The sequence below is a fragment of the Columba livia genome, unplaced genomic scaffold (assembly GCF_036013475.1).
Source record: "Columba livia isolate bColLiv1 breed racing homer unplaced genomic scaffold, bColLiv1.pat.W.v2 Scaffold_133, whole genome shotgun sequence".
Lineage (NCBI taxonomy): Eukaryota > Metazoa > Chordata > Aves > Columbiformes > Columbidae > Columba > Columba livia.
Window position 1 is genome coordinate 1,044,492 of NW_027043029.1, and position 12,398 is coordinate 1,056,889.

At 51.4% G+C, this 12,398-nt stretch overlaps 1 long non-coding RNA gene across 1 annotated transcript; it reads left to right on the top strand.

Annotated features, from left to right (window-relative positions):
• The first annotated feature begins 915 nt into the window (after positions 1-915).
• LOC135577663 (uncharacterized) lies at positions 916-1,833 on the top strand. The gene is made up of 2 exons (XR_010469333.1): positions 916-1,334; positions 1,619-1,833. It is a non-coding gene; the product is annotated as an uncharacterized LOC135577663 (long non-coding RNA).
• Positions 1,834-12,398: the final 10,565 nt, after the last annotated feature.

Below are 12,398 nucleotides of genomic sequence, written 5' to 3' on the forward strand. Positions count from 1 at the left end.
CTGACAAAGTCAGTCGCAGCCAGCTTGAGGCGTGCGTGGAGCGGCTGACCAAGATGATGGAGGAGGTGACGAGCCGGGTGACGGGCCAGGAGAACGGCTGGCTCCAGTTCCAGAAAGAGCTGCAGAGACAGATGGACTGCAAGGTGAGGGCTCGTCCCCTCCACGCAGCACTGGCACCTTGGGGCCTGGCAGCCTAAGGCAGCATCCTTGCGAGGGTCCCCCCTCCCGGCTGTGCCCCCGGGGACCGCCATGTCCCATCCTGGGGTAGCTGGCTGAGGGTGTCACCCGTCCACAGCTGGACCGCCGGGAGCTGGGGGCGTTCCGGAAGCAGCAGGAGGAGCGGTGGAAGAGCCTCAGCGGGCAGCTCCAGGAGCAGGCGCTGCAGGCAGAGCGTGACAATGCCGCTGGGATTAGGAAGTGAGTGCGATGGGGACAGTGGCGGCTTTGGCAGTGCTGGCCCTGTTCCTGCTGGCTGTCCCGGCTCGTGCCGGTGTGGTACCTGGCGTGGGAGCCATGTGGGCAGCGCCCCTGGGGATGCTGAGCAAGTGGCTGTGCCTTGTGCTCCTGCCAGCTGCAGCTTCGCAGCGATAGAGGCGGCACAATGAGGGGTCACGTGTGGGAGGAGCCCTCCTCAACCAGTCTTGGGGGGTGGGTGCAGAGGCTTTTTGTGGCTGGTGTGCAGGTGGGGCTGTACCCCCCAGGAGCTCCCCAGCCCTTTTCTCCCCCCTCCAGGCAGCTGCTGCCTGGTTTCCATTGCCTGTCCTGTGACCGGCCCCTCAACATGCTGGCGCCTGGACCGTGAGTAACTGCCCCCCGAACAGGGAGCACCCCCCGACCCCTCCCTGGCATCGAGTGACACATGGGGTGCCACCTGCCGGGCACTGAGCACCCCCATGTCCTGTCCCACAGGGAGCGGACGGGCGAGTGCAGATACCCCACTGTTCCGCGGAGCTGCGGGGGCCCACACACCGTCACGCCCCCGCGCTTCCAGCCCCAACCGCCCAGCACCCCACGGCCGTCCCCATCCAGCGCCCGCCGCCCCAACAAGGTAGGGATGACAGAGGTGGGGAGGGGGATGCTGAGCCTGCGGGGGGATCTGTGCCTCAGTTTCCCCAGGGAGAGCTGGCTGGGGGAGGGTTGCTGGGGGATGCGGAACGGGGCCCCGTGTTTGGGTCACACGCTCTCCCCTTCCCAGAAGGACGCGATGCAGCTGTCGGGCCAGGACGGCACTGATGGGAAGCGGCAGGACGAGCAGCTCTCCATGATGGGGGGCTCTCAGCTGCCCACAACACCAACGGCCACCCCAGAGACCTCGACCTCGAGGAGCCAGAAAAGTATGGCCCTGTCAGGGCACCGGGGGGCAGAGGACACCCCGCTGTCTGGGGGGACGGGTCTGTGCCCACAGCTGGGCAGGGTTGGACGGGGGTCTGGGCTCTGGGCTGGGCTGTGGGGGCAGCACTGGCTGCTGGGGCAGCCGGTCCTCGTGGTGGAGCTGGAGGGAGCTGGGGGGACATGTGGGGTGGTGCTGGGCAGTGTGGGACAACAGCCTGTGTGCTTCAGGGTGGGGGCAGGACCCTGTTGGTGGGTGTCTGTGGCTGACCCTGCCCCTCGCCCCCAGGCACCGCCTCCCCGCTGCTGTTAGCCGTGCTGAAGCGCCGACCAGCCTCATCTCCCGGACGCCTCACCCAGGCACCGAAGCTGCTGCCGCCCATCCAGCCCCCCCGCAGCGAAACAACCCCCTGACAGCCGGGCAGGACGGGGGTCCCGGCCCCGGTCCCACCGCCCCGGGCGCTGAGCAGGCAGCGGCTGCAATAAATGGCGATGGGCAACCAAGCGCCGGTGTGGTCTGAGTGGGGGTCCCTGGGGCAGGATGGCAGAAAGCCCGCTGTGTTTGCTTTATCAGGAGAAAAATAAGTGCTAAAAAGGCGCTTTGGGGTGCCCAGGTGGATCCAGTGGTATCCAGGGTCCCCAGAGGGAGCACGGGGAGCAAACCAGTGGGCACCAGGGCAGAGCCAGCAGAGGCCCATCCTGCACCCCGGCTGGGGCTGAGGTGTCCATGGGCTTCAGAAGCACCCCCTGGCACTAACTGGGGGGACGGGGTGAGGGGGGAACCAGGGGGCTGTGCAAGAAGCCGGGCTGGCTGTCGGCAGCCGGAGGAGGGGAGCGCTTTGCTCTGGGTCGGGGGATCCAGAACTGGGGGTGCCGCGATTGAGAGATGGGGACGCAGCTTGATGCAAGCAAGGTGTCCGCTTTATTGTTTGACAAACATACATTTATATAGTCTAAGGGACACATGTTTCATGCTGATTGGCTAATCACTTTAACAGACATTAAGCTAGCTAAGGCGGGAATGTTGGTCAGGCAGTGTTCGCATGGTAACAAGATCGTTATCTCGTAGTCACAAGCTGTCCCCCGCTCCAGGGCGCAGGCACCCCCACCGACCACAAGCTCCCCGCCTCCAAGTTGCGCCTCACAACTACCGCAACACTTAACTTTATTCACACAGCAAACTAGCCTATTAACTCCAAATACAGAAAACTAACTCATCAACTCTAAATTCAGACAACCCACATCTCCCCCTTTTTGTTTTAATTAACTGACCCTCCCAAGGTCGGCGAACGACCAACTCGAGGACATCTTGTTTCACTAACAGCTCCATACTGGGGGTTTTCGTAATTTCTTTCTGATCTTGGTCCGCTCCTTGCTGCACAAGGAAAATCTTGTTCATTGAAGCAGTTATTGATTTTTGCAAGCATTGTAACACACATGGGATTACTATTAATAATGCTCATTTGAATGTCTTTGGCGCATTCAATCTTAGAATATAAAATGTCCCCAGACCTTTGTGCTATAATTTTCCTCCAGTCGTTAGAAGAATAATCATACCGGGGAGAATATTCTGTCTCTCTACCTGTTATCAATAACACCTGAACTGTATTCCACTCAATTGTTAGGCAGTTATCACACCAGCGTCCTACTGTATGGCGATTTAGCCACTGTGATTTTCCACAATTAGCACAAATTCTACAAATCCACGGATTACATTTTTCACATTGGGGACATTTAAGCTCCCATTCGTTAACCTCTGGAACAGAGTTCATTCAATTATTGATCGGTGGTGTCTTCTATATCAGTCGCAGGATCAGGACCAGGAATGTCTTCAGGAGGCTGCTGCAGTGTCTCTCGAAAAGGTCTCACGTTTTTAGCTGGGATCCAGCGGGGGCCTCTTTCTGTGGAAACACAAGCATAGCCTCTTCCCCACGTGACAAGGGGATAGGGTCCCATTATCTTACCTGTTTCGGGGTCCCGGATCAATACTGGCGGCTTAATCTTGGGTTCAAAAAGGGTGTTTGTGCTAAAATGGCGAACTACTGGAGGATTGCTGTCTAATAGGGAACAATTCAAAAAGTTAAAAACATACAAGGCTTTCTGTATTCGCTCCTCTGGTGTAGCAGCCCCTATTCCCCCTTTTTGTTTTAATAACAGGCGTTTTAAGGTTTGGTGGGAACGTTCTATTAAAGCTTGTCCCGTAGGAGAGTGAGGGATACCTGTAATGTGTGATATACCCCAAGAGGCAAAAAAGGTTGTTAAGGTTTTAGATACATATGCGGGGCCATTGTCAGTTTTAATTTGCGAGGGTACCCCTAAAGTGGCAAAAGTGCGCATTAGATGTTTTTGCACATCACGTGCTTTTTCTCCTGTATGACAGGAGGCAAATAACATTCCCGAAAATGTATCAACAGAGCAATGAACAAACCTTAAACGGCCAAATTCAGCAAAATGAGTGACATCTGTTTGCCAGAGTTGAAGGCTCTGTAGCCCTCTGGGGTTGACTCCTCCGGCTATGGAAGGGAAAGAGTGCCTTTGACAATCAGGACACACCGCAATGATATTATGGGCTTGTTGTATAGTGAGGTCAAATTGACGCTTAAGGCCTGCAGCGTTTTGATGAAAAAAGGAGTGGCTGAGTTTAGCTTGCGCTAATCGATCTGGTAACACCTGCACCGGTAGTGTAAGCAAATCCGCTTGTCGGTTCCCTTCTGCAATAAAACCAGGTAGAGGAGTGTGAGATCGAACATGCATAATAAAATAAGGGTGAAGACGGGAGTTTAACAGAAAGATAAGTTCTTGTAACAAATTAAACAATGCCGTATGAGAAACATCTCGTAGCACAGAAGCTTCTGCTCGGCTAACAATTCCTGCAACATAAGCAGAATCAGTGATTATATTGAGAGGAACAGACCATTTTCGAAACACTCGAACAACTGCAGACAATTCTACTATTTGAGGAGAGCCCTGTACAGTCTCTACATCTGAGTTCCACTGTTCCCGATGGTCATCCCACCAAAGGATAACAGACTTGTGAGACTTGCCAGACCCATCCGTGAATACAGTGAGGGCTTGTAAAGGCTGGTCACTCCACTTTGGAATAGGTAAAAGGTGAAAATTAACGCTTAACAGTTTGTGAGAAGGCGGATGAGAAGTGAGTTGGCCTGCATAGCCAGTTAGAGCTATGCCTAGTGCATCTGATTGTTGTTGTAACCATTGCAGGTAAACACTTGTTACCGGCATACATATAAGGATAAAGTCCGTGCCCGCCAGGGTAAGTAATCGCTGTCGAGCCCTGATAATTAAAGATGCAAACATCTCATGTTGGGTAGAAATCGTTTTTGTGGCTTGGTTAGGCAAAAAAATCCATTCAATAATTAATAAAGGGTCCGTTTTCTGGCAGTCCCACTGGAAAATAAGTGCATGAGGTTGTCGAGCAGGGTTAAGAATGATTAATTGAAAAGGCAATTCTGGTTCCCATCGATGCGCTTGTCTGGAGGCAATCGCTGCCACAGCTTTATGCAAGGAAGCTATGGCTTCAGGACTGAGAGTTCGCGGAGCGTTTAAGTCCGAGCTTCCTTTAAGCATTTCGAATAAGGGACGAAGATCCGCATTAGTGATTCCTAACAATGGTCTGACCCAATTGATTGTACCCAGCAGTTTTTGCACGTCATGTAAATTCTTTACATTCGCCTGTATTTGTAAAGGTTGCGGAGCAATAGTCTGAGCCCTTATACGCCATCCTAAGTATTTCCAAGGTGGTATTTTTTGAATTTTTTCCGGTGCAATACAGAGGTCTGCTGACTTTACAGCAGCCACGACAAGGGCTACAGCTTCCTCCATGACTTCATGGTGCTGTGCTGCCACTAGAATGTCATCCATATAATGATATAACAATGCAGCAGGTACTACAGTTCTGACAGGACTAAGTATTTTTGCTACATACCACTGGCATATTGTAGGGCTATTTTTCATTCCCTGCGGTAGCACAACCCACTGGTATCTTTGCAAAGGAGCTTGCATGTTGACGCTAGGGACCGAAAAGGCAAATTTAGGAGCATCATCTGGATGCAATGGAATGTTGAAAAAACAATCTTTGAGGTCTATGATGGTTAAAGGCCAATCTCTAGGGATCATGGCGGGTGACGGAAGCCCAGGTTGCAGGGCCCCCATGTCTTCCATAGCGTCATTAATTTTTCGGAGGTCATGGAGCAAGCGCCACTTGCCAGTCAGTTTTTTAATAACAAAAATAGGCGAGTTCCAAGGACTCGTAGAGGGTACAATATGTCCCATAGATAGTTGTTCATTAACTATTTCTTGGAGGGCGTGAAGTTTTTCCAGCGGCAGGGACCATTGATCAATCCAAATAGGAGTATCTGTTTTCCAAGTTAACTTTAGGGTTTCACGCCCCTCAATGGCCCCACCTAAAAATGTGTCTGGATAGACATCCCCCACTGGGATAACACATCACGCCCCCACAAGACCATAGGTACTGGTAAGATAAACGGTTTGACTGAGGCAACTTGTCCTTCTGAATTTTGAACTTGTATTATTTCTGCGCTTTGGCGGCTAGCTCCATACCCCCCGATTCCTGCTAATGTCTGAGAGACATCAGCTAAAGGCCACCTAGAAGGCCACTTTGCTTGAGAAATAACAGTAACATCTGCACCTGTATCAATAATTCCACTTAACACGACTTGTTGACCTTCGCGAATGAGGGTGCATTGACATATAGGACGTTTTTGTGAGATGGCTTGAACCCATAAAATTAGTGGTTCTCCCGTAGATCCAAAACTTCCCTGTCTCTGTGGGAGCAATTGGTCAGGGATTGGGACATAGTCTTCCTTAGGGATCAGTATCAATTGAGCGATACGACTTCCCTCTAGCACTGTACAAGGAGGAAACGGGGTCCAGGCCATAATTTTGATTTCTGAATTACTGTCAGGATCGATTACTCCGGGCAATACAAAAAGTCTTGACAGAGTGGTGGACGATCTTCCTAATAATAAAGCCTGCGTTCGAGGGGGCAAAGGACCTGCAACTTTGGTAGGCAGTAAGTGAACAGAGGAATCAAGTAGCATTACTGTGTGAGCGGTTGCCAGGTCCAGGCCGGCGCTCCCTGCTGTTGCTGGGCGGAGACTGGAAACACTCCTGTTTCCCCCCCCCGGCGTTTGTGGGGGCGCTGGTCGCGGAACTTGTGTCTGTGCGCGCCACGGTCCCGCGCTCTGCAATCAGTTTCCCTGTATGGGGCGCCCTTGAGAGTCATATTTAGATCTACATTGGCTAGCATAGTGGCGCCCTTTTTGGCACTTAGGACAAACTCCAGGTATTTGGGGTCGTTTCCCAGCATTGGCACTAAAGCAATCTTTTTTAAGGTGTCCCGGTTTTCCACACCCATAGCAGTTTCGCTGTGGGTCGGCACCCATCGGGCCGTGCATGGCCGCAAAAGCAGCAGCCATGGCCTCATATTTATGATCCATAGTGCCAATTCTATTACAGGCTTCCACCATTTCAATTAAGGTGGGGTTTTGATTTGGGAGAGACTTTAAGAGCTTTTTACAATCGGCGTTAGCGTTTTCCACAGCCAGTTTAAGGAGTAAAATCTCCCGAGTTTGTACGTTATCAACTTGCCGCTCTAAGGCTTGTTTTAATCTATCTATAAACTGCATATACGGCTCACGGGGTTCCTGAGTGATACTAGTGAATGCTTTTTGGGGTCTGCCAGAGTCAGGAACTCTCAACAAGGCCCTTTTCGCTTCTTCTCTGCCTGCTTCCAAAGCCTCCCGAGGAATGTCCCTAGCTTGGGCTGCCGGGTCCGAAAACTGCCCTGTTCCTGTGGGGTGCTCTATAGTCAATGCAGCTAAGGCGGCATTAGCATGTCCTGCATAACCCAGCAAAACTGTCTGCAATCCCGTTCTCCATTGAGACTCCCACATTGTATATTGTGTTGGGGTTAATAACAATCACGCGAGAGATTTTAAATCATGTGGGGTCATGACATATGTATCGAATACAGAAGATAAAAGGCTTGCAAAATAAGGGGAAGACAACCCATGCTCGGTAACTGTACGGCGCAACTCCTTAATGACCGAAAAAGAAAGAGCTTCCCACTGAGCCTGAGCCCCGCCCCTGTCCTTGGTATATAACGGGGGCTACTATAGTTCTGGCTATTTCCAACTCCCCCTCGTTTATCGCTTGGCGCTTAATCTTTCCCCAAACCTCATGAGGATCAGGGGGAAAAAGATTAGGTTCCTTTTCAGGGTCAATCGGACCCGGGTCAAAGGGATCACCCTCCGGGGGATATCCAGCAGCACAAGCTAACGGTGGCGCAGAGGGTTCCGCCCCACCAGCGATTTTAGAAGGGCAGGGGGGAGGTGACTGAGCTCCTTCCTCGGAGCCTCGCTGATTTTGCTCTTGTGCCTTTATGGTTTCAAAGATTTTTCTCCAACTGGGGAGCATATGCTGCTCTTCCTCATCTCCTGAGGTAGCTGCGTCCCATAACTTTACCCCTACATCGTCCCAAAGTTCACGTGTAAAAATAGAAGAAGCAGTCACCGCGGGGATCTTAACCTGCACCCATTTAAGGATTAACTTAAGATCTTGTTGCGATAGAGTCTTTTTCCCATGCTTCTTAAGTAGAGCTTTCATGAGCTCATAAACGTCTCTCTCAGGGAAAGACTCTTGATTCCCCATTTTGCTAGTTTCCCGCAGCTCACCTCTCGTTCCAGACGAAGGGATTGTTTGGCTGGCCGGCTTATCCTGCTTCCTTTCAGCAGCTCATTCCACGTTCTGCGGGACTCGCGACATGCCACCAGGTAGGTGGTTTTTTCAATCCTCGGCGGTTTCATCGCTGACGATCACGTCGGAGGTCACCAATTTGCCGCGATTGAGAGACGGGGACGCAGCCTGATGCAAGCAAGGTGTCCGCTTTATTGTATGGCAAACATACATTTATATAGTCTAAGGCACACATGTTTCATGCTGATTGGCTAATCACTTTAACAGACATTAAGCTAGCTAAGGCGGGAATCTTAGTCAGGCAGTGTTCGCGTGGTAACAAGATCGTTATCTCGTAGTCACAAGCTGTCCCCCCGCTCCAGGGCGCAGGCACCCCCAGCAACCACAAGCTCCCCGCCTCCAAGTCACCTCACAACTACCGCAACACTTAACTTTATTCATACAGCAAACTAGCCTATTAACTCCAAATACAGAAAACTAACTCATCAACTCTAAATTCAGACAACCCACAGCATCCCACATACTGCATCCTAGATACAGGATCCTAGATACAGCATCCCAGATACAGCATCCTAGATACAGCATCCCAGATAGAGCATCCTAAACACAGCAACCCAGATACAACTTATCCGATACAGCATCCTAGACACAGCATCGTAGATACAGGATCCCCGATACAGAATCCTATATATAGCATCCCAGATACAGGATCCCGGATACAGCATCCTAGATGTAGCATTCCCGATACAGCATCCTAAACACAGCAACCCAGGTACACCATATCCGATACAGCATCCTAGATACAGCATCCCAGATACACCATCCTAGATATAGCATCCAAAATACAACATCCTATATACAGCATCACAGATGCAATATCCTAGATACAGCATCCCAGACACAGCATCCCCGATACAGCATCCCAGATACAGCATCCCAGATACAGCATCCTAGATACAGCATCCCAGAGACAGCATCCAAGAGAAAGCATCCTGGACACAGTATCCTAGATACTAGGCTCGAAGGGGGATGAGGTTGTAGCTGGGCTTGTCCCAGTGGGGCAGCATTCTAAAACTGATGAGGACCTGGTGGCCTCCTATGCCCCCAGGGATGAACTGGTGTGCTCTGCTCGCTCCCTGAAATGCCTGCACACCAATGCACAGCATGGGGAATAAGCAGGAGGAGTTAGAATCCTGTGTTCTGTCGGGAGATTATGATCTGGTGGCAATTACAGAAACATGGTGGGACAGTTCTCATGACTGGAATGTGGTCTTGGATGGCTATGCCCTTTTCAGGAAAGACAGGCCAGCCAGGCGTGGTGGTGGAGTTGCTCTCTATGTGAGAGAGCAACTACAGTGTACTAAATTCTGCCCAGGAGTGGATGGCGAGCGAGTTGAGAGTGTATGGGTCAGGATCAAGGGGCAGGCTGGCAGGGGTGACACTGTTGTGGGCGTCTGTTACAGGCCACCAGATCAGGCTGAGGAAGTTGATGACACCTTCTATGGGCAGTTGAGAGTGGCCTCACAGTCACAGGCCCTGGTTGTTGTGGGTGATTTCAACTTTCCTGATGTTTGCTGGAAGGACCATTCAGCCAGCCAGCCACAGTCCAGGAGGTTCCTCCAGTGCATTGGTGAGAACTGCCTCATGCAGATGGTGGAGGAGCCGACTAGGAGAGGTGCACTGCTGGATCTCATCCTCACTAACAAGGAGGGTCTGGTCGAAGCAGTAAAGGTTGAGGGCTGCCTGGGCTGCAGTGACCACGAGATGGTGGAGTTCAGCATCTTGTGTGGCAGGAACAGAAGAGCAAGTACAATTGCAACCCTGGACTTTAGCAGGGCTAACTTTGGCCTTTTCAAGCAATTGCTGGGGGAAATCCCATGGGCAAGAGTGCTTGAAGGAAAAGGGGCCCAAGATAGCTGGATTGCATTCAGAGATTGCTTCTTCCACGCTCAGGATCAGAGCATCCCCACACGTAGGAAGTCAAGGAAGGGAGCCAGGAGGCCTGCGTGGTTGAACAGGGACCTGTTGGGTATGCTCAAGCAGAAGAGGAGAGTTTGCAGGTCGTGGAAGCAGGGGCTGGCCAATTGGGAGGAATATAAGGCTGCTGTTAGAGGATGTAGGAAGGCAGCTAGGATAGCCAAGGCCTCCTTAGAATTACAGCTGGCGAGAGGGGTCAAGGACAGCAAAAAGAACTGTTTCAAATACATAGCAGATAAAACTAATAGCAGAGGCAATGTAGGCCCACTGATGAACGGGGTGGGTGCCCTGGTGGCAGAAGATAGAGAGAAGGCAGAATTACTGAATGCGTTCTTTGTCTCTGTCTACTCTGCCGGAGGCTGTCCTGGGGAGCCCTGTACCCCTGAGACCCCCGATGAAGCCAGGTCAATGGAGGAGTTTGCTTTAGTCGATGAGGACTGAGTTAGGGAGCAATTAAATAGTCTGGACATCCATAAATCCATGGGTCCGGATGGGATGCATCCGCGGGTGCTGAGGGAGCTGGCTGAAGTCATTGCTGGACCGCTCTCCATCATCTTTGCCAAGTCTTGGGAAACGGGGGAGGTGCCCGAGGATTGGAGGAAAGCAAATGTCACTGCAGTCTTCAAAAAGGGCAAGAAGGAGGACCCAGGTGATTACAGACCGGTCAGCCTTACCTCTGTCCCTGGGAAAGTAATGGAACTGCTTCTCCTTGGTGCCATCTCAAGGCATATCAAGGATAAGAGAATTATTAGGGGCAGTCAGCATGGCTTTACCAAGGGTAAGTCATGCTTGACCAACCTCATAGCCTTTTATGAGAATGTAACAAGGTGGATGGATGATGGCAGAGCGGTGGATGTGGTCTACCTTGACTTCAGTAAAGCCTTTGACACAGTCTCCCACAGCATCCTCACAGCTAAGTTGAGGAGGTGCGGTCTAGCCAATAGAGTAGTGAGGTGGGTTGCAAACTGGCTTAAGGAGAGAATCCAGAGAGTGGTAGTCAGTGGTGCGGAGTCTAGTTGGAGGCCAGTATCTAGTGGAGTGCCTCAGGGGTCAGTATTGGGGCCAATATTATTCAATATATTCATTAACGATTTAGACGAGGGAATAGAGTGTACTATCAGCAAGTTTGCTGATGACACCAAGCTGGGAGGAGTGGCTGACATGCCAGAAGGCTGTGCTGCCATCCAGAGACCTGGACAGGCTGGAGAGTTGGGCGGGGAATAACCTGATAAAATTTAACAAGGGCAAGTGTAGAGTCCTGCATCTGGGCAGGAACAACTCCAGGTTCCAGTATAGGTTGGGAAATTACATATTAGAGAGCAGTGTAGGGGAAAGGGACCTGGGGGTCCTGGTGGACAACAGGATGACCATGAGCCAGCACTGGGCCCTTGTGGCCAGGAAGGCCAATGGCATCCTGGGGTGTAATAGAAGGGGGGTGGTTAGTAGATCGAGAGAGGTCCTCCTTCCCCTCTACTCCACCCTGGTGAGACCCCATCTGGAATATTGTGTCCAGTTCTGGGCCCCTCAGTTCCAGAAGGACAGGGAACTGCTGGAGAGGGTCCAGCGTAGGGCAACCAAGATGATTAAGGGAGTGGAGCACCTCCCTTATGAAGAAAGGCTGAGGGAGCTGGGTCTCTTTAGTTTGGAGAAGAGGAGACTAAGGGGGGACCTCATTAATGTTTATAAATATATAAAGGGTGAGTGCCATGAGGATGGAGCCAGGCTCTTCTCGGTGGCAAACAATGACAGGACAAGGGGTAATGGGATCAAGCTGGAACACAAGAGGTTCCGCTTAAATTTGAGAAAAAACTTCTTCTCAATGAGGGTGACAGACACTGGCCCAGGCTGCCCAGGGGGGTGTGGAGTCTCCTTCTCTGCAGACATTCAAAACCCGCCTGGACATGTTCCTGTGCGACCTCACCTGGGCGCTCCTGCTCCAGCAGGGGGATTGGACTAGATGATCTTTTGAGGTCCCTTCCCATCCCAAACATACTGTGATACTGTGATATTGTGATTTGTCACAATGGTCTCCCAGGGCAGGAAAAATGGTACATCTAGTGCCTCTCATGACCACTGTCTGTGGGTTAAAAGACTCTAAAAACTTCGAAGAAGTTGTCAGGCGCCACTCGAAGAAGCGAGCGCTGGTTTTATCATCACTGTCTTGATCTGAAAGACACTTATTGAACACTGTTAGTACGGCAATTCACATCATGCAGTTCAGTATTGAGTATTTTCACCTAAACTCAAATCCCCTTGAGGTACACACCGAACTTCTCCATCCTTAAGCATCACCCACCAGGTGCTGCCAGGTCCCTGGGCAAAAACAATCCCACGAATGGGCTTGACTTTGCTGA